Source organism: Lissotriton vulgaris, chromosome 5 (assembly GCF_964263255.1).
Source record: "Lissotriton vulgaris chromosome 5, aLisVul1.2, whole genome shotgun sequence".
Taxonomy (NCBI): domain Eukaryota; kingdom Metazoa; phylum Chordata; class Amphibia; order Caudata; family Salamandridae; genus Lissotriton; species Lissotriton vulgaris.
In genome coordinates, this window is record NC_141693.1 from 1,337,719,740 (window position 1) to 1,337,742,324 (window position 22,585).

Here is a 22,585-nt window from a genome sequence, read left to right on the forward strand (position 1 = left end):
CCGGGCGAGGGCTGGTAGTGGTTCGGCCCCATGATACAGAGATGTCCGGGGGCAGGAGTCCCGTATGAGACGGGGTGCGGGGTACTTCTGTGGGTAACACCTGGAGGGCCAGGGCTCGGGCCCTGTCATGCGGGGAGGGAGCAAGCCCTTCCTGTGGCCTGTCCAACAGTGCCTCTGGTACCTTTTACAAAGTACTTATATGTGGCCCAGAGGTGTGCCAATTTTGGGAGCAATGGTACAGTTTTGAGAAAGAACACAGGTTCTGGGACCTGGTTAGCAGGGTCCCAGCACACACTCAGTCAAGTTAGCATCAGGTATCTGGCAAAAAGATGGGGTGTAACCAAGTAAAAAGGGGCCCTTTCCTATAAGTACCACTGGAAAAAGTTCGCATTTCTGTCATCCTTTTGAAACTGGATCTGCCTGAACTTGATGCTTGACCAGTTGCCTTGTCTGCTTCTGGGTGTTGGTCCTAGGATGATGTACAGCATAGGTCTCCAATCTTTTCCAGCTCATTTTGATCAAATAAAATGTTCATAAGAGACTGACAAATACCAAATCGTTCAGTAGTGACCATATCAGAAAAATCTACACCATTGTCCACCCCATGGACTATTAACAGTAATTATTACCTCAGGAAATCAGGCTGTGTTATCAGCTGCAATATTATAAAATGTTACGTTGATATGAAATACCTTCAAATGAATAATAAATTAACAGCTACAGGGAGTAAGTGCCCTCTGGCAGCACAGAGCTAACAGCAGCAGATCCTCACAATATTATGTTTCTTCTATCAGTCTTACATATATTTTGGAACTGATATAACTTAATCTCCAAACATCAGTTTAGCATTTTCCGAATATCCATATCACTTAGTATCAAATGCAAGCTTGTCATTTTGGGTAAAGAAACTCAAATTTCCCCCAAAAATGCCTGCAGTGTTCTGAACAAAAGTATATTTGCATCGAAATGCCAATTTTCATTGTAAGTAGATACATGTCTAGCTTGCCATTTTCTTTAAGTACTCATGTGTACGACTGCATAATATGGGCAGGTTCAACCTCACACATCCATTTATTACCATCATATGCCAGTGAAGACAAACATAATACAAAGGAACACCACTATGGGTTGTGGATGTCATTGAAGGACACCATAATGCCAAAGATACCCACAGTATGCCGATAGACAAGTGTGGTATTTGTATCTAGGGTTATGTGAACTGTTATAGTGTGTTCCTCGTTCTCCTCTTGGTTCGGTTTGTGCATTCTTTTCAGAATGTAGAATGTCATGTCTTAACAAGCATTGGAAATGCAATAGGTCTCGGATTTATTTGAGTTAGAGCTAATGGCATTGTAAATGGCAATGTCTTTTCACCATGTGTTATGGAGTGTATGCATGTGGTGTGTAATGGAATTATGTGGGTTGGATTGGAATTGTAGGAATGGTGGCATGCTGCGCTTTAGATGAATATGTTTAAAAGTAAAGTGTACCATACTGCGATTGCTACAATAGTTAATTGTGGGTGCGTTAACAATTGATGTGTGCACTGATGGCTGGTGGTGTGTGTGCCTGTAGAAATTGTGCACTGATGGCTGGTGGTGTGTGTGCTTGGTGGAAGTGTGCACTGCCGGCTGGAGGTGTGTGTGCCTGGTGGAAGCGTGCACTGACGGATGGTGGTGTGTGTGCCTGGTAAAAGCATGCACAGACGGCTGGTGGTGTGTGTGCCTGGTGAAAGCGTGCACTGACGGCTGGTGGTGTGTGCGCCAGGTGAAAGCATGCACCAACAGCTGGTGTTGTGTGTGCCTGGTGGAAGCCTGCACTAACTGCTGGTGGTGTTTGTGCCCGGTGAAAGCGTGCACTGACGGCTGGTGGTGTTTGTGCCCGCTGAAAGCGAGGACTGACGGCTGGTGGTGTGTGTGCCTGGTGATAGCGTGCACTGACGACTGGTGGTGTGTGTGCCTGGTGAAAGCATGCACTGACGGCTGGTGTTGTGTGTGCCTGGTGAAAGCGTGCATTGACGGCTGGTGGTGTTTGTGCCCGGTGAAAGCGTGCACTGACGGCTGGTGGTGTGTGTGTGTGGTGTGTGTGTGGTGTGTGTGGTCTTATGTGTGTGTGTGTGGTGGACTTAGTTTAAGTGTTTGTACCCTGCACACTCACACAATGCCCCTACACACTCATGCACTGCTCACCCTACACACTCACAATGTTCACCCTGCACACAAACACACACTGCTCACCCTGCACACTCACACACTGTTCACCCTGCACACTCACACATTGTTCACCCTGAACACACACACTGTTCATCCTGCACACACACACTGTTCACCCTGCACACTCACACACTGTTCACCCTGCACACTCACACACTGTTCACCCTGCACACTCACACACTGTTCACCCTGCACACTCACACACTGCTCACCCTACATTCTCACACACCGCTCACCCTACACACTCACACACTGCTCACCCTACATGCTCATACAATGTTCACCCTGCACGCTCACACTGTTAGTCTTGCATGCTCACACACTGCTCACCCTGCATGCTCACACACTGCTCACCCTGCATGCTCACACACTGCTCTCCCTGCACACTCACACACTGCTCACCCTGCACACTCACACACTGCTCACCCTACACACTCACACACTGCTCACCCTACGTAATGCGAAAAGACCTAGCTCTGCCCTTTGGCCTGTGTTGTACTCGTACAGTAGGTTGTGAGTAGTTGCGCTTGATTGTTTGGGGCGCCCCCTCCTTGCTGCTCTTCTCACAGAGGGCCAGCTGCCTCAATGAATCTCCCAAGACACGTGTTCAGCTGTTCTTTGTAAATAAACAAACAAGAGGTACCTGGTCAGATTGCTTATCTAAGAGTTGTGTCGTGCCAAGGAGACCACTACACCAAACTGACCTCCCAATGATAATACTGGGTTAGAAAAAGTCCCATCAGCCCATCCTTATTGGTGGAGTGTCGTCATGTGGGATATGGACCATGAACCAAGATTTTCTCCTGATGCACCTAGTAATGATGCAGAGATAGGTTCTGGAAGGTGATCTTCTTAACCACAGTATTGCAGAGGTAGGACCAATGGGGTGCAGTGCTAGTGAAAACCAAAAATAAGGGTGATTTTAAAATTGGCTCCTGGGACAAAAAATATGTTTATTCAGTATTGTCCAGGGTCAAGAGTAAAAACAACGCCTATAGTCTTAAAAAATGGCTATGTCATGGCGTAGTGCATAGTGGTCGACATGTTTCAGCTCGGGGGACAACTAGTCCGAGCTTTCTTCAGGACCTTGAGATGTTATGCATCTGCACTGTTAGAGACAAGTAGTGTAGTTAACATATTGGATTAGTCCTACCGGATCTTTGAGCCCAAAGTATTCCTTGGTAGTCGTCCAATTGGTCTTGATTTTCCTAAATGGAATGTGAGAGGCAATTTGTGAAGCAGTGGCACTTCAAAAGACACAACACAACTAAGAATAAGCAGTGACTGCAGAAGACTTTTCTCAGCCCTTCAGAAGCTACATATGTCTTCTGATTTACAACTAAATTAGTTACACATTGTTCGTAAATCTATGTTCTACTCACCCAGCGATCTCTGGGAAAGCGCCTCACCTCACCCGGCACCCACTCGGGAAAGAAGGAGGCCCCGCTCTGTTAGAGATGGAAAAGTATAGTGACCTCTAATGAACTGATCTATTGAGGTACAGAGCGTGTATACTCAACTTATCCATATATATGTATTTAGACACTAACTAAAACTAGTTGATTAAAAAGAGACTCAACCCAGACAAAAACACATGGTAGGTGACTAGGCTAGGGAATAAAACTTGGTGAAAAAGGTGGGTTCTATAGATGGGCTATAGATGCAAGCTAGACCCACATGCAGAAATATAAGTAGGAGGGACCAAAACAGGCTGAGTTGGTGGCAGTAGGACAACCAAACTAAAATTCAATAAACCACACAGTTTAAAGTTAATTAAACAATGCTACAGCTTAATATTACAAGTTCCAAAATCTCAGGGTCAGCTGGAGCCATACCTGTCCGTCGGTACCCCTATGGCCAGCGTCCAAGTAGGAGTGGAGGTGATCTCAGCTATGAGATGCTGAGTTAAATACACCCTCTAATTGGTTAATTATCAAAAACGCGCGAAATAACGGCGTTTTTTTACGAACATAGCCTGCCCATTGGTCTTTACTAACCGGCCAGTGTTAGTGGTGGAAGCTAGAATTGAACGTGCATGCGCTAAAGATTAGCGCTGTGAGGAGATACTGCTGCGCATGCGCTAAGAGTTAGCGCTGTCGAAAAATGCTAATGCGCATGCGCGTATGATAAGAAACGGAGTCTGGAAGCGCATGCGCCGTGTACCGTGTGAGGACGCTAGGCGCATGCGCAGCTGAACTCCACCGTTCGCGTGTTACAACGATAGCGGCACCAAATAGATTCTAACAAGGTGCGCGCATGCGTCACGCCAGCGGTGTAGTGCGCAGTTAAGAGGGAAAAATCACCAATGCGTGTTGATGCTGTAGCCGTTATGTTACAGTGTGCGCTGAAGTGGGTGGAATGCTTGTAGAGTTTATATATGTGTGCCACCGCTTAACAGAAGCTCATGGAGAATTTTGAAACACAGAACAGCGTGATAAAAACAGTAATCTGTGTTGTTCAGCACAAGATAGATATGCAGAGGCAAACTTAACAAGGGATACTGATCCTCATAAGGTGCATGCAAAAAATAGGTTATACAGCTATAGCTTCCCCATGTATCATTAACACTGCACGGCCAGCTAGTTAAACCAATGGGCATCATGGAAATAAACTGTATGTATTGTTGAGACAAAAAAAGGGGTGATGTATAAGACAGTCCTATATAGGGAAGGCAACAGTAAAGAGAAGTGGATATGATCCTTACACATACTAGCTCAACAGTAGGTCATATATCTTTGACTGTTATGTATGTTGTGAACACAGCCGTGGTTGGTTATAAAGATGACCATGGGATGTCATCGTTGAGCCCCTTGGAATCGCTTTGTAGCTGAAATACCCATTTCTGCTCTTTCTTGAACAGAAATTTAAAGACGTCATTTATATGAGTGGGGATGTATGGATGTTCTAGAACCACCCATCTCATGTCTTCTGCTGTGTGTTTGTTGCTTAAGAAGTGGTTGGTCAGTTTGGTTGCCTGCTTGTGTCGCCTGATGGTGCTCTTGTGCTCACCAATCCTGATTTTGATTTTACGGGTTGTGTAGCCAATATATCTAAGGGAACAAGGGCAGGTGATCATATAGATCACATTCTCTGTGTGTCAGTGCACCGTGTAAGCGCACAACCATACCCTGCTCTCTCTGGAACACTCAAACTGCTGAGTCACTCTCACTCTGAAGTCACTCTGCAGTCACTCTCACTGCAGTCACTCTGCAGTCACTCTCACCGCAGTCACTCTGCCGTCACTCTCACTCCAGTCACTATGCAGTCACTCTCACTGCAGTCACTCTTCAGTCACTCTCACTGCAGTCACTCTGCAGCCACTCTCACTGCAGTCACTCTGCAGTCACTCCCACTGCAGTCACTCTGCAGTCACTCTCACTGCAGTCACTCTCACTCTGCAGTCACTCTCACTGCAGTCACTCTGCAGTCACTCACTCTCTGCAGTCACTCTCACTGCAGTCACTCTTCAGTCACTCTGCAGTCACTGTCACTCTGCAGTCACTCTGCAGTCACTGTCACTCTGCAGTCACTCTGCAGTCGCGCTCACACTCTGCAGTCACTGTCACTCTGCAGTCACTCAGCAGTCACGCTCACACTCTGCGCACTCACTCTGCGCACTCACTCTGTGCACTCACTCTGCGCACTCACTCTCACTCTGCACTCACTCTCACTCTGCACTCACTCTGTAGTCACTTTCTCTGCATTCACTCTGCACTCACTCTGCAGTCACTCTCACTCTGCACTCACTCTGCACTCACTCTACACTCTACACTCACACTCACTCTGCACTCTCTCTGCACTCTGCACTCTCTCTGCACTCTGCACTCACACTCACTCTGCACTCACACTCACTCTGCACTCACACTGCAGTCACGCTCACTCTGCGCTCACACTGCAGTCACGCTCACTCTGCACTCACTCTGTGCTCACTCTGCACTCACTCTGCAGTCACACTCACTCTGCACTCACACTCACACTCACTCTGCACTCTGCACTCACACTTACTCTGCACTCACACTGCACTCACACTCACTCTGCGCTCACACTGCAGTCACACTCACTATGCACTCACACTGCAGTCACACTCACTCTGTGCTCACTCTGCAGTCACACTCACTGCAGTCACTCTGCAGTCACTCTCTCTGCATTCACTCTGCACTCACTCTGCAGTCACTCTCACTCTGCACTCAATCTCACTCTGCACTCACTCTCACTCACACTGACTCTGCACTCGCACTCACTCTGCACTCACACTCACTCTGCACTCACTCTCACTCTGCACTCACTCTGCACTCACTCTCACTCTGCACTCCCACTGCAGTCACACTCACTCTGCACTCACTCTGCACTCTCTGCAGTCACACTCACTCTGCCCTCACTCTGCCCTCACTCTGCACTCTCTCTGCCCTCACTCTGCACTCACTCTGCACTCACTCTGCACTCACACTCACTCTGCACTCACTCTCACTCTGCACTCTCTCTCACTCTGCACTCACTCTGCAGTCACACTCACTCTGCACCCACTGTGCACTCACTCTGCACTCACTGTGCTCTCACTCTGCAGTCACACTCACTCTGCACTCACTCTGCAGTCACACTCACTCTGCACTCACTCTGCACTCACTCTGCACTCACACTCACTCTGCACTCACACTCACTCTGCGCTCACACTGCACTCACACTCACTCTGCACTCACACTCACTCTGCGCTCACACTGCACTCACACTCACTCTGCACTCACACTGCACTCACTCTGCACTCACACTCACTCTGCACTCACTCTCACTCTGCACTCACTCTGCACTCACTCTGCACTCACACTCACTCTGCACCCACTGTGCACTCACTCTACACTCACTGTGAACTCACTCTGCAGTCACACTCGCTCTGCACTCACTCTGCACTCACTCTGCACTCTGCACTCACACTCACTCTGCACTCACACTCACTCTGCGCTCACACTGCAGTCACACTCACTCTGCGCTCACACTGCAGTCACACTCACTCTGCGCTCACACTGCAGTCACACTCACTCTGCCCTCACTCTGCGCTCACTCTGCACTCACTCTGCACTCACTCTGTGCTCACTCTGCAATTGCACTCACTCTGCACTCACACTTACTCTGCACTCACACTGCACTCACACTCACTCTGCGCTCACACTGCAGTCACACTCACTCTGCGCTCACACTGCAGTCACACTCACTCTGCACTCACACTGCAGTCACACTCACTCTGCGCTCACTCTGCAGTCACACTCACTGCAGTCACTCTGCAGTCACTCTCTATGCATTCACTCTGCACTCACTCTGCAGTCACTCTCACTCTGCACTCACTCTCACTCTGCACTCACTCACACTGACTCTGCACTCGCACTCACTCTGCACTCACACTCACTCTGAACTCACTCTCACTCTGCACTCACTCTGCACTCACTCTCATGCACTCCCACTGCAGTCACACTCACTCTGCACTCACTCTGCACTCTCTGCAGTCACACTCACTCTGCCCTCACTCTGCACTCTTTCTGCCCTCACTCTGCCCTCACTCTGCAATCACTCTGCACTCACTCTGCACTCACACTCACTCTGCACTCACTCTCACTCACTCTCACTCTGCACTCTCTCTCACTCTGCACTCACTCTGCAGTCACACTCACTCTGTACCCACTGTGCACTCACTCTGCACTCACTGTGCTCTCACTCTGCAGTCACACTCACTCTGCACTCACTCTGCAGTCACACTCACTCTGCACTCACTCTGCACTCACTCTGCACTCTGCACTCACACTCACTCTGCACTCACACTCACTCTGCGCTCACACTGCACTCACACTCACTCTGCACTCACACTGCAGTCACACTCACACTGCAGTCACACTCACTCTGCCCTCACTCTGCACTCACACTCACTCTGCACTCACTCTCACTCTGCACTCACTCTGCACTCACTCTGCACTCACTCTGCAGTCACACTCAATCTGCACCCACTGTGCACTCACTCTACACTCACTGTGAACTCACTCTGCAGTCACACTCGCTCTGCACTCACTCTGCACTCACTCTGCACTCACTCTGCACTCTGCACTCACACTCACTCTGCACTCACACTCACTCTGCGCTCACACTGCAGTCACACTCACTCTGCGCTCACACTGCAGTCACACTCACTCTGCGCTCACTCTGCGCTCACTCTGCACTCACTCTGCACTCACTATGTGCTCACTCTGCAATTGCACTCTGCACTCACTCTGCAATCACACTCACTCTGCACTCACTCAGCACTCGCACTCACTGTGCACTCACTCTCACTCTGTACTCACACTCACTCTGCACTCACACTCACTTTGCACTCGTACTCACTCTGCACTCACTCTGCACTCACTCTGCACTCACACTCACTCTGCACTCACTCTGCACTTACTCTGCACTTACTCTGCACTTACTCTGCACTCACTCTGCACTCACTCTGCACTCACACTCTGCACTACAGCACTTTGGGCAGCAAAGTGCTGTAGCTATGGGCAGGCCGTTCCCAACAGGCGCTTCAGAACAATTAAACAAGTGTGCTTGCAGCACCACACTACAATGTAACATGTCTATCGAGCGCCTCATAGTCATGTAACAGGCATGATTTTCATTGTCAATAAATGTGTGTATCATGCACTTCTTCACAATGGTGTGTACATAAGAGATTTTATCACTAATAAACATGAGTGTGCGTGTGCATAGCAGGCACCACCTCATCACCATTAAACAGAAGTGTATCAGCATTTCCTCATTTTTGCGTGTGTGTACCATGTGTTTCATCTCCGAACAGCAGGCATTTTATCATCACTGACCATGCGTATATCAGGCACACATTACCGTTACAATTATGCTTGTCAGGTACTTCATCGCCATTGAACATATGCATCAGATATTTCATCATGCTCGGCATGTGGAAAGGGAAGACCACTCGGTCCCCCCGAACGTATGGATGGGTGCCCCGCTCCCCCCAGGAAACCGTTTTGGGCGGGGGCGTGGTTCGGCTGGTATGCCCAAAGCGGCGTAGCCGGAGCACGCCCTTCCCGCCCAGAAGGGGTTGTCCTAGACACCCACCCGGAAGACCGCGCCCAGATGGGCGTACCCGAGGAGGGCCCCCGCCCTCCCGCAGACAGATAAATAGAGCGGGAATCCAAGGAAGCGTCCTCTTGTTCCAGTGCTCTGAAGGCTGCACCACTCGTTGCTCGTGAGCCCTCGACGGAACAAGCAGCAATTTTGAGAACTTGTAATCTTTGTTGTTTCTCTTTCAGTATCAGGCGTGTGTAGGATCTAGGACCTCGTCGATCAAGTCGAGCGGTGTGAACGAAGTCATGTCCGGCAAAAAAGCGGGAAAGAGCTCCGAGTTGGAGAAGACACTACGCACTTTGTCGAACCGAATGGCGTGATGGACCGAAAACTGGGTAAAGTGGATTTGATCGGTCGGGGCTTAGCAGAGGTTAAAAAGCAGATAGCAGCCCAGAACAACCTCTCGGGGCGGCCTAAGAAGGTGATAGGACCGGCCTTGCCGGGAGTCGCCCCAGAGGGTAGGGAGAAACGTAGTAAGGAGAGGGCGGGTTCCGGGGAGGGCCCAGTCCCGGAGGTACCCCCAGCAGGCCCAGACCCACCGAAGGACAGCCCGATACCAAGTCCGGATGTGGGTTTACCAATCCCCGTTGTAATAACTCCGGTTGAGGATGATCAGATGCCCCCAGAACTGGCCCTTCAGTTAGCGGCAGTGTTAGAAGAAAACTGGGGGGGCAGTGGCTGCGGGGGATCCGGCAGAGGAAGCCAGATTAATAATCGAGCAGTTACTGCAGTCAAGAGAAGCCGGGACGGCGAATGTTCCTTCTATTCCCCCACAGGTGGCACCGGGAGTGACGGCGGTTGGCCGAGAAAAGACAGCAGACACGGCGGTTGAACCCGGTAAGAACCCGTTGCCAATGGTAGGGGAGAGTTCAGTGCCTTCGAGGCGCGAAAGGTTGGCCCAGCACATCCCGACGGCCACGAAGGAAATGATATGGGGGGACAAATATGTTAATATGTTTTCTCTGTTGACCGACCATCGTGCAGCGCGCTTTTCTGTTTGTCCCTTCTGCAGCCCCCGCGTGTACTTCATTGTTGGAAATACCTTGGTTCTTCGTACCTGGAATTCTACTCTTTCACGTTTGGATCATTGGCCAAGTGGTTTAAGGTAGGGTGCGGCAGTTGTCTTATTCAGGGGCTTAGTCTCTATATCTCACTAGAACACCCCCCTAAGTAGTGTTTTTTGTTATTGTTACAGAACCCTTTTGGTCCTGAGGAGAACCCCGCCACTAATAGGGGTTCGAAACGCGTCGACCAGCCTAGTCCCGTATCTGGCTCATATTCATTGTTTCAAAACGGTCCCTTCACCATCAGCAAGAAATGTGGACACTCTTTTTGAGTTGCGATCTGCAAAGACTTAAAAAAATTGTGAAATCACAAAAGGATTGTCTCCATTCATTTACGACCGATACGTGGACCCATTGTCCTTTTAGTTTAGGTCACTTTGTATGAATGTGTTTTGTATGACTGAATGGCCAAGTATGTTTGAAGTGTGCAAATGTTCTTTTTGTTATTCACGTTATTAATGTATATATTGTATATAAAATTGTTTGTATTTCCATGCACTAAAAAATAGTGTCATAACAAGTGAAAAAATCAAAAAAGATTACGGGGCATATTACCAAGCAATAGCGATAATTATCGCTATTGCTTGGTTAGAGACAAAAATTTACCGCAATTTTTACCGCAAATAAACCTTGGTATTACCAAGGTTTAACGCAAATGCGGTAAAAATCGCCGCAAAGCATGAATATCGCTGAAAAGTCCGCGATATTCATGCATTAGAGAGAAAATGCTCTTAGCCATGTTATCCACCTCCCATTGGATAACATGGCTAAGAACTGCTCAGGGTAGGTGTTAGCTTTTGGAGATATTCCCGCATAGCACGAATATCTCCAAAAGTTGGTAATAGGAGATAGCGATGTTAGCGACTGTTTTCAGTCGCTAACATCTTGGCACGCCCACTTTGCATCTCATTAGTGATAAATATCACTGACATGCAAAGTGGGGCCCAAGATGGTCGTTATCTCCTACTAGCTGTCGCTAACTGGTGTTAGCGGCAGCTAGGTAATAGGGAGATAATTTTATCTCCGCTTTCTTGGCTTTTAAAGCCAAAAAAGTGGAGATAAACCCCCTTGATAATATGCCCCTACATTTTGTATGTTGCTATACGTTAAGCAGGTTGTTTGTGCTTGATTCAAAACAGCTACTTATATGAAACGTTTGTTGGCCAAAGGAACTTCTCAGCAGTGGTTCTTGTTTTGTTATATAGTTCAACAAAGGCCGGCACAGCCCTTTCGAGCAAGCGCCGGTGGGGAATCACAGCCCAAGACCGGCGGGAATGGGGGCAAGCGCGGGGTTTGTTGGGGTTTCCACAGAGGTAACTGTAACAGGCCCCAGGGAACATGTAGGTTCCGGCATGCTTGTGCGGGCTGTGGGAACTCCTCACACCCGGAAAGCAGCTGTAGGTCCAAGAGCGGTAGTTCGGGAGGAAAGGGGGGATCCAAGCAGGATTGATGTGATGCTTGGGAAGCAATCATCTTCACCCATCGACATCATGGCTTTGACTCCCTGGCTGAACAAATACCCTGATCATGTATCCGCCGGGATTTTGGAGAATGGTTTCCTATATGGCTTCAACATCCCGGCGGGGAATTTTCGGGGGAGCCCCTTTTGTAAGAATCAGCTATCTGTTCAACACAACCCGGCAGTGGCAGCCAAGAAAATTACCAAAGAGGTCAGCTTGGGACGGGTAGCAGGACCTTTTTCATGCCCGCCAGTGGCGGATTTCATGTGTTCACCTCTAGGAGTGGTTCCGAAGAAAGACCCGGGGGAGTATAGACTCATTCACAATCTGTCGGCCCCGAGGGGGGCCTCGGTGAATGAAGCCATTGACCCGGAAGTCTGTTCAGTTCGATACGCATCGTTCGACGATGCCGTTGACCTACTGAATCACCTGGGCCCCGGTGCTCTGATGGCGAAATCAGACATCGAATCAGCATTCAGGTTGCTCCCGGTACACCCGCGGGACCAGCGCTTGCTAGGATTTACGTTCCAAGGGAAGTATTACATGGATAAATGCATGCCCATGGGCTGCTCAATTTCTTGTGCTTATTTTGAAATGTTCAGCTGTTTTTTAGAATGGGCGTTCACCGAGGCCACTGGGCATAGACAGTGTTAGACGGACCGGGAGGGTCGGCCGAGGATAAGGGGAGAGGTCTCCGGGGAGAGCCGTCTCCAGCGATCGTACAGACAAGTAACTTCCCCCCCACAGACGGACACCACACAAGGGTAAAGTTCAACAAGACTTTATAGGCAATTCTCTAAGTACGATGGAATGGTACAAGGAGGTCTGGACTCAGGGGTCCACTCGATTCTGGTCTCTGGTTTGGGAAAAAGGGTAGCGGGACAGTCTTGTTACCAAAAAGGTGGAAATAGCTCTCAATCCTCGAGCTCGGCGTTCTAGATGATCGGGCCGCGGCGGAGCCAGCAGGTCCCGAGATGGACGAAGGAAACGACGGTCCGCGGCGGAGCCAGCAGGTCCCGATGAGATGATGATTGCAAACGGTCCGCGGCCACGCCAGCAGGTCCCGACGACGATGAAGGATCGGAAGGTTACGAAGGTTGCGGCAGCGCCAGCAGGCAAGACAAAGGTGCACAAGGCAGAGCTACGGCAGCGCCGGTAGTCCGTCAAGGATGAGTTCTTCTTTGCGTCTCTCGACTCCAAGATACAACTGCCCTCCTGCTCTGGAGCTGCCCCAGTTATAGGGCTGATGTTCTTTGATGTCCGGACCCTCGCACCTGGAGGTCGGGAGGTCCGGGATGAGGGTGTCCCGACACCCAGCAGGGGGGTGGAGCCAGCGCCCGGGGAGGCGATGGCCGGGCGGCACTTGGCGGGGGAGAGCCATCGACACCTCTTTCTCCCATTGACTTGCCAAGTAGCCCGCTCACCTCCTGGGTGGATGGTGGTGCCGGGATGTCTGAGGCCTGGCTAGGCCCAGGGTTGAGGTCGATCGGGGGCCAGGCGGCCTCGTGGTGGAGTGTCCAAGATGGCGTCCCGGATGGGCGCGCGGGCCAGCAGTGGATCGGGCCCACGAGGTCGATATGTTCGAAGGCAGGGGTCCCTGAGGGGACGGAGGATGTGCAATGGTGGTGTGTGGTACTTGCGTGACCGGGCTCGGGCCTGGTCGGGCCGGGGGAGAGCGGCCCTTCATGTGGCCTGTCCAACATGCGTCCCCCCCAGCTGAAGGCGGGGAGAGTTACCCATCCTCTTGGGGACTCTCCTCGTCGAGGCGGAAAAACCGGGACAGGCCATCCGCGTTGGTGTGATCTGGCCCAGGCCGGTGTTCAACAGTGAAGTCCATCCCTTGTAGGGAGATGGACCAACGTAGTAACTTCGGGTTTTCCCCCCGCATCTGCATCAGCCACTGCAGGGGTCGGTGGTCGGTCTGCACCCGAAAGTGTGTGCCAAAGAGGTAGGGCCGGAGCTTCTTGAGGGCCCATACCACAGCGAAGGCCTCCCTCTCTATGGTGCTCCATCGTTGTTCTCGTGGTAGGAGTCGTCTGCTGATGAAGGCCACTGGCTGATCCAGGCCTTCGGTGTTCACTTGGGACAGGACTGCCCCAATGCCATGGTCGGAGGCATCCGTCTGGACGACGAACTCCCTGCTGTAGTCGGGGGCCTGGAGCACAGGGGCGGAACACATGGCGGCTTTCAATTGTTCGAATGCTGTTTGACAATCAGCGGTCCAGTTGACTTTCTTGGGTTGATTTTTGGACGTGAGTTCTGTGAGGGGCCCCACTATAGTACCATAGTCTTTCACAAACCTTCGGTAATAGCCCGTGAGGCCCAGGAAGGCTCGTACCTCGGTCTGGGTGATGGGGGGCTGCCAGGACTGGATGGCGGCAATTTTGAGCTGCAGAGGGGCCACCAGGCCGCTTCCCACCTGGTGTCCGAGGTAGGTTACAGACCCTTGACCAATTTGACATTTGCTGGCTTTGATCGTGAGGCCAGCTCGCTGAAGGGCTTGTAGCACTGCTTGGAGGTGGTGGAGGTGCTCGGGCCAATGGTGGCTGTATACAGCGATGTCGTCTAGGTAGGCGGCGCTGAACCCTTCGAGCCCCGCCAGGACCTGATTGACGAGCCGCTGAAATGTTGCGGGAGCATTCTTCATGCCGAAGGGCATGACCTTGAAATGGTAATGGCCATCGGGGGTGGAAAAGGCAGAACGTTCTTGGGCCCGGGGTGTGAGGCCGATTTGCCAGTAGCCCGCCGTCAGGTCGAAAAAACTGAGGTAGCGGGCAGCTCCCATGCGGTCAATTAGTTCATCTGCCCGGGGGATGGGATGTGCGTCTGTTCGGGTGACCGCATTCAAGCCCCGGTAGTCAACGCAGAACCGGAGTTCCGGTGTGGTGCCTGGGGCGGCCGCTTTGGGGACCAGTACTACAGGGCTGGCCCAGGGGCTGTCTGAGGGCTCGATGACCCCGAGCGTGAGCATTTTTGCTACCTCTTCCTGGACGCAGGCCCGTACCCGATCTGGCACGCGGTAGGCCCGGTGGCGGATAGGGGGGCTGTCCCCCGTGTCCACATCGTGCACACACCAGGAAGTGACACCTGGGGTGAGGGAGAACAGGCTGGCGAACTGTGATAGGAGGACTCGACACTCCTGGCGTTGCTCTCGGGTGAGGGCCTCTGAGAGTCGGACCCCATCCACGGAGCCGTCTTTCTCCCGAGTCCGTAGGAGGTCAGGGAGGGGCTCGGAGTCTTCTTCAGCCCCATCGTCTGTGGCCATCAGGAGGCTGAGTTCTGAACGCACAAAGTGGGGCTTCAGTCTGTTAGCGTGGAGGACCCGGAGGGGGTTCCGGGAAGATTCCATGTCGACGAGATAGGTGGCAGGACCCTTGCGCTCGACTACTTTGAAGGGCCCCGTCCACTTGTCTTGCAGGGCGCAGGGTTCGGTGGGGGACATCACCCATACCTGTTGCCCAGGTTCAAATTCGATGGAGGAGGCATTCCGGTCATACCACTTTTTCATGTCCTCTTGACTGGCCTCTAGGTTGGCTTTTGCCAGCTCTCTGAACCGCCGGGTCTGGTTGCGGAGGGTTAGGAGGTACCGGAAGACATCTGGTGGGTTCTTGAGAGGGGGCATCTCCCAGCCTTCCTTGACTAGGCTGAGCGGCCCCCGTACTGGGTGTCCATACAGCAGTTCAAACGGGCTGAAGCCCAGGGACTTCTGGGGGACCTCTCGATATGCGAAGAGGAGGCACGGCAGCAGCACATCCCACTGGCGACGGAGGGGCTCTTCCAACCCCCCGATCATCCCTTTGAGCGTGCGGTTGAACCGCTCAACGAGTCCGTTTCCTTGAGGGTGATAGGGGGTCGTGAACCGGTAGGTAACCCCGCACTGTTGCCAGAGGGACTTCATATATTTAGAAATAAAGTTCGTGCCTCTGTCGCTGACGACTTCTCGGGGGAAGCCCACACGGGAGAAGATCCCCATTAGAGCCCGGCCGACTACCGGGGCTGTCACAGTTCGCAGGGGAACAGCCTCGGGGTAGCGGGTGGCGTGGTCCACTAGCACCAGGATGAATCGATGGCCTTGTCTTGTACGCGGGTCCAGGGGCCCCACGATGTCGATCCCGACCCTCTCGAACGGGGTGGTGACCACGGGAAAAGGTTGCAGGGGGGCTTTTAGTTTGCGGCCGCTCTTTCCACTGGCTTGGCACGTGGGGCAAGATCGGCAATGCTGGTGTACATCGTTCCTCATTTTGGGCCAGAAGAAGTGGGTCACCAGACGACTGTAGGTTTTATCTTGACCCAGGTGTCCCGCCAGGGGGACGTCGTGGGCCAGGTTTAGCAGAAAGTCTCTAAAACGGAGGGGCACCACTAGTACTCGGCTGGCCCCCAGCTCCGCGATTCTTTGCTCACTGTACAGCAGATCATTGTCCCAGTAGATCCAGTGTGTTCCGGAGGTATCCCCTGCGCTTTGGGCGAGTGCTTGCTGGCGGAGTCCCTCGAGGGAGGGACAGGTCTTCTGTTCTTGGCGAAATTGTTCTTGCGTGGGCCCCCCCTCTTGAGGCCACTGGTCGAGGTTAGCGAGGTTTGGAGGTTGAGCTGGTTCTGGGGGGACGTCACGGTCGGTGGTTTCGGCCGGGGCGACCGGAGGCGGCGGCGCCGGCCATTCGGGTTCCTCTGGGCGGGAGTTGGCACGGGCGGCCATGGACCGGGTGGTGACACACGCCCAGTCCGGGACGCCTAACATCCCCAGGTGTTCTCTTCGTTCTACGGCTGCCCACGGAGAGCTTTCAAGGTCATTCCCCAGGAGGCAGTCTACGGGGGCATCGTCTCGGACCGTTACCTTCAACATGCCGGTGACCCCTCCCCATTCGAAGGGGACGCAGGCCATCCGGCACAGACTTTCCGAGTTATCGGCGGATCGTACAGGGCAGAGAATGTTTGGTAGATACTGTTCTGGGGTCACCAGGTGACAGCGGACGGCTGTTACACTGGCCCCGGTGTCACGAAGGGCTTCGGCCCGGCGTCCATTGATGCTCACCCATTGGCTGTACTTCTGGGTGTTAGCGGGTAGGGGGACCCGCGGGACCATGTCTTTCCCCCCTAAGCAGGCTAGAGCCATGGCGGCTGGCTCCCATTCTTGATGTTCCTGTTCATATTCCTCTTGTTCCTCTGAGATCTGTTCCTCCCCCAGAGCAGCAGCGGCTACTTGGCGGGGTCTTGGGCTCTGGTACTGGGGGCAGTTTGGGTCGTTTGCATAGTGGCCGACTCGTTGGCATCGATGGCACGTAACATTGGCTCGGTATCCCGGTCGCGCCGGGGTGCTGCCCCGGTTGGCCGGGGGGGTGGTGCTGGTAGCGGGGGCGACCGGGGCGTTGTCTCTTCCTCGTCCTTGGCCCCCTCCTCCTCCTCGGGGACGGTGCTGACCATTGTTGTTCCGGTTCTGTTCGTAGGACCCATTCCGGCCCACTCTGGTGATTTCCCACCGGTCAGCTTCGGCTGCGAGCTGCCGGGGATCCGTTAACTTGCTGTCGAGGAGGTGCTGGCGGAGTTCAATGAAGCAATTGTTCGACAGGTGCTCCCATACCATAAGATTGAACAGTTGTTCGTAGGTTGTGACCTTGCTTCCTTTGATCCAGCCCTCGAAGGCTCGGCTAAAATAGTTTACATAGTCCACCCAAGTTGTACCCGGGATGCGGGTGCAGTCTCGGAACCTCTGACGGTACATCTCGGGTGTGAGGCCATAGCGAGTGAGGAGTGCAGCTTTCATATGGTCATAGGAGGTCATTTGGTGGTCCGGGAGCTGTAGCAGGGCGTCGCGGCCCTCATTGAGGAATCTCCCCCATAGACCGGCTCCCCAATCGCTTCTATCGATCCGGTGTGCAGTCATAGCGATTTCATAGGCCTTAAACCATTGCTGGATGTCGTCCTCTCGGAAGTATTCTCGAACGACATCCTTGGGGATGTGTACCTTTTTCTCTGTTGCCCCTGGGGTGTGGGGTTGCTCGGACACCCCTATTTCTTTATTCTGCTTGCGTAGGTCGATCTCAGCTAGTTTTCGCTCGTGTTCATATGCCAGTCTCTTTTCCTCGAGCTCCCTTTGTCTCTGTTTCTCCTCTCTTTCTTCTCGGAGACGCAGGTGCTCTAAGTTGATTTTTTGTTCGGCCAACTTAAGTTCAATGTCCATTTTGAGCCGGGCCATTTCCAGCTCGTGTAGTCTGGTTTTTTCTCGTTCCTGGATCTCGTCTTGTGAGAGACCCGTTCTTTGCTCTTCAGGGGCCGTGGTGGTTTTTGCTGCGATGCTTTGATCAGGGGTTCCGGCAGCCCCGGTTTCTGCCCAAGATTCCAGGGCATGCTTAAAATCGTCTTTGGTACTTAGTCCGGTGGTAGCGATACCTAGTTCGATGCAGAATTGTTTTAGTTCACGATGGCTGTACTCGTCCAATTTCTCCATCTGGAATTTCTCGGTTGCTCCGCTTTCCTTAGTCGTCATCGTGATTTCGTCGTGGGGTAAGCTACTCTCTGTACGATTATGCGGTGATTCGGATCGCGCCGCTGGCCACCAATGTTAGACGGACCGGGAGGGTCGGCCGAGGATAAGGGGAGAGGTCTCCGGGGAGAGCCGTCTCCAGCGATCGTACAGACAAGTAACTTCCCCCCCACAGACGGACACCACACAAGGGTAAAGTTCAACGAGACTTTATAGGCAATTCTCTAAGTACGATGGAATGGTACAAGGAGGTCTGGACTCAGGGGTCCCCTCGATTCTGGTCTCTGGTTTGGGAAAAAGGGTAGCGGGACAGTCTTGTTACCAAAAAGGTGGAAATAGCTCTCAATCCTCGAGCTCGGCGTTCTAGATGATCGGGCCGCGGCGGAGCCAGCAGGTCCCGAGATGGACGAAGGAAACGACGGTCCGCGGCGGAGCCAGCAGGTCCCGATGAGATGATGATTGCAAACGGTCCGCGGCCACGCCAGCAGGTCCCGACGACGATGAAGGATCGGAAGGTTACGAAGGTTGCGGCAGCGCCAGCAGGCAAGACAAAGGTGCACAAGGCAGAGCTACGGCAGCGCCGGTAGTCCGTCAAGGATGAGTTCTTCTTTGCGTCTCTCGACTCCAAGATACAACTGCCCTCCTGCTCTGGAGCTGCCCCAGTTATAGGGCTGATGTTCTTTGATGTCCGGACCCTCGCACCTGGAGGTCGGGAGGTCCGGGATGAGGGTGTCCCGACACCCAGCAGGGGGGTGGAGCCAGCGCCCGGGGAGGCGATGGCCGGGCGGCACTTGGCGGGGGAGAGCCATCGACACCTCTTTCTCCCATTGACTTGCCAAGTAGCCCGCTCACCTCCTGGGTGGATGGTGGTGCCGGGATGTCTGAGGCCTGGCTAGGCCCAGGGTTGAGGTCGATCGGGGGCCAGGCGGCCTCGTGGTGGAGTGTCCAAGATGGCGTCCCGGATGGGCGCGCGGGCCAGCAGTGGATCGGGCCCACGAGGTCGATATGTTCGAAGGCAGGGGTCCCTGAGGGGACGGAGGATGTGCAATGGTGGTGTGTGGTACTTGCGTGACCGGGCTCGGGCCTGGTCGGGCCGGGGGAGAGCGGCCCTTCATGTGGCCTGTCCAACAGACAGGTGATGCACTATTTAGACGACTTCCAGTTCTTAGGGCCGGCAGGCACTACGAAATGTGCACAGGCACTGCAGGACTTCTGCATTCTCATGCAGGAGTTTGGGGTCCCATTGGCACCAGGTAAGACAGTGGGGCCATCTACTTCACTGGAGTTTCTGGGAATTGAGCTCTATTCTGTGGAAGGATGCTTCCGTCTGCCAATGGAGAAGGTGGCGAAGTTCAGGGCTTCCTTAATACAATGCCTGGGCAAGGAAAAAGTGACCCTGCACCAGTTACAACAAACAGTGGGCCAGCTTAACTTTGCCTTGAGAATAATACCGATGGCTCGCCCCTTCTCACGTTCCATTGCACAGGCTATGGCCGGCCTCAAGGAGGGACACCACCGCACGAGACTGTCGGCAGAGGTTCGCCAGGATATGCGCATTTGGTTGGCATTCCTGGTGGACTTCAACGGTCGAGTGGCGTGGAACAAACCCCCAGCATCGTCGGATGAATTGGGTTTATGGACCGACTCAGCTGGGAGCATGGGATTTGGCTCCATCTTTGGTAACCGATGGTCGGCGCAATTATGGCCGACGTGGTGGTACTCCAGTGGCCTAACAGGTAACATTGGGTTCTTGGAGCTATTTTCCATTTGGGTGGCTCTGTTGGCATGACCAGAAGATTTTAGGGACCACTCAGTAGTGTTTCGGTCTGACAATATGACAGTGGTCAAGTGCATTAATCAGCAGGCAGCACGCTGCAAGTGGATCTTGAGACTGTTGAAAGAAATTGTATTACATTGCATGAGATTGAATGTACAGTGCAGGGCAAAACATGTGCCGGGTGTACTGAATAATGCAGCGGATGCACTCTCTCGTTCACACATGCAGGCTTTCAGGGGCTATCTACCTACAGCGGATCTAGTGGCGGCACTGTTCCCAGAAGCACGATGGCTGATCGGTGCCCCGGATTACAGGACCTCGTGGCAGCCAGCTCAGCGCCCAGGACGAGGAAAACCTATGAGGGAGCGTTTCGTTCTTACTGCGCCTTTTTAGGCCCGGCAGGGAGACATAGCTGGGGGCAGGAGGAATCCTTCCTGGGGTTCTTAGTGGCGCTTCATAGAGAAGGCCGATCAGCCGCAACTGCCAACAGACATAGGGCGGCCATATCATTCATGGCACAGCTCCACAGCATACGGGACCCGACGGGGTCCTTTTTAGTCAGGAAGGCGCTCCGCGGTTGGCAACGCCTGGAGGGTCGCAGACAAGATACAAGGCACCCGATTGGTTTAGAGAGATTGTCTCTGCTACTAGCAAAACTGGATGAGACATGCTCCTCCCCTTCCGAGGTAGTTCTGTTCCGAGCGGCTTTCGCCTTGGCATTCCATGGGGCCATGCGGGTAAGCGAACTCGTGGCGAGGAACAAGAAAGATATGGAGGGAGGCCTATGCAGGGATCACGTTCAAATAAGGGTGATTTGATGCTAATCTCGATAGCCAGGTCCAAGACAGACCAGGAAGCTATAGGGAGTAGTGTTGTTGTGCAGCACGCTCGAGGGAGCCCCAGTTGTCCGATAAGGTATTTAGAGGACTACCTGGCACAGAGGCCGGCGACATGGGGAGGGAGCCTGCTTAGACACAAGGATGGCACCCCGTTGACGAAATTTCAATTTCAGAGGGTGCTGGCACTTACGATTGCTGCGGCGGGCTTGAACCCGTGCGATTTTGGGACCCACTCATTCAGAATAGGGGCCGCTACTGAGGCTTCGGCTCGGGGTCTGGGTGCGGAAGAAGTGAAACAGTTAGGCCGTTGGTCCTCGAACTGTTTCAAGAGGTATGTGCGACTGCACATGTTGTAAAAGACTGATGAAATGCACTCACGCTTGTTGTCTTTTGTTTGAATTACAGTTTCGCAAGCCTGTGACGCGGGGCGGAATTTGGGATCAACCCATCACCAGAGGACCAGCGGTCGAGGATCACCGACTGGAGAGCAAGTGGTATGGGTCGTGGGCCACTCATACGTGAGGCGCGCCGGGGACGTATTCATGGCAGGTGACGCGACTCACGCATCTGGGGAATACGGGTTCATAGTAACCTTCCATGGGAAGGGAGGCCTCTGTTTTGACCAATTTCAATCGTTTGTGGAGGGTCTCTTAGGGCGGCAAAGGTCACCGCCATCTGTAATCATAGTGCATTTGGGGGGCAATGACTTGGTAAGACTGGGAAGACGAGTGTTAGTGGAACACATATTGTCGGCAGTCAGCTGGTTGGCTAGGAGGCTCCCGGGGTGCACAATTGCCTGGTCCCACATGATCCCCAGGAGAGTTTGGCGGGGGGGTTTCTCTGTGACGGCGTTGAACCACTCGGTAAAGAGGGTCAACAATAAAATTGGGAAATTGTTTCGCTCCGCGCATTTGCAAAGCATTCCCCATGGGTGTATTCGGGGTGATCACTTTTACTTGAATGATGGGGTTCACCTGTCCAGGGCCGGGAATGATTTACTCATGGGAGACTTCATAGCATGGCTAGTGGGATTGAGGAGGCATGACCTTTAGGAGGTGTGGGGGGGCCGGATAGTCGGTCAACTATCCGGCCTGTGGTGGTAAGGTCATGATCGGTGAGCAGTAATTTCAAGGTCCCTAGGGGGGGCGCCACCCAGTATGGATGGGAGCGCCTGGGGGAGACGGCCATTGGCCCCTCCCACGGGGAGGCGGCACCCACGACGGATGGGTCGCCTAGGGGGAGACGGCCATAGGCCCCTCCCAGGGGGGAGACGGCTATATGCCCCTCCTACGAATTTCCCGGGGGCCGGATATCCGCTCCGACGGAAGAGAGTGTGGGGAAGGGGGGGGAGTCCACGCTGTCCTTCTTACAGATACCTCACACGGGAACTCGGATGACCTTTAAAATGGCGTCGAGTGAAATGGGGCCCCCACGACAAGGGAAGTTACAGTTGGCAACGAGGGTAAAGTCCTCTGCGCATGCGCCACTCACACTGTGAGGGCGGGAATTTGGTAGTAGGGATCTGACACCGGTTAAGACCTTGCCGTTGGCCCTTAATGCTAGGATGTACAATTTTATTTTAGAATGTATGCATTTTCAGGATGCTAGACTCGGCTAGGAAACCTTTGTATTAGAGATCTGTTA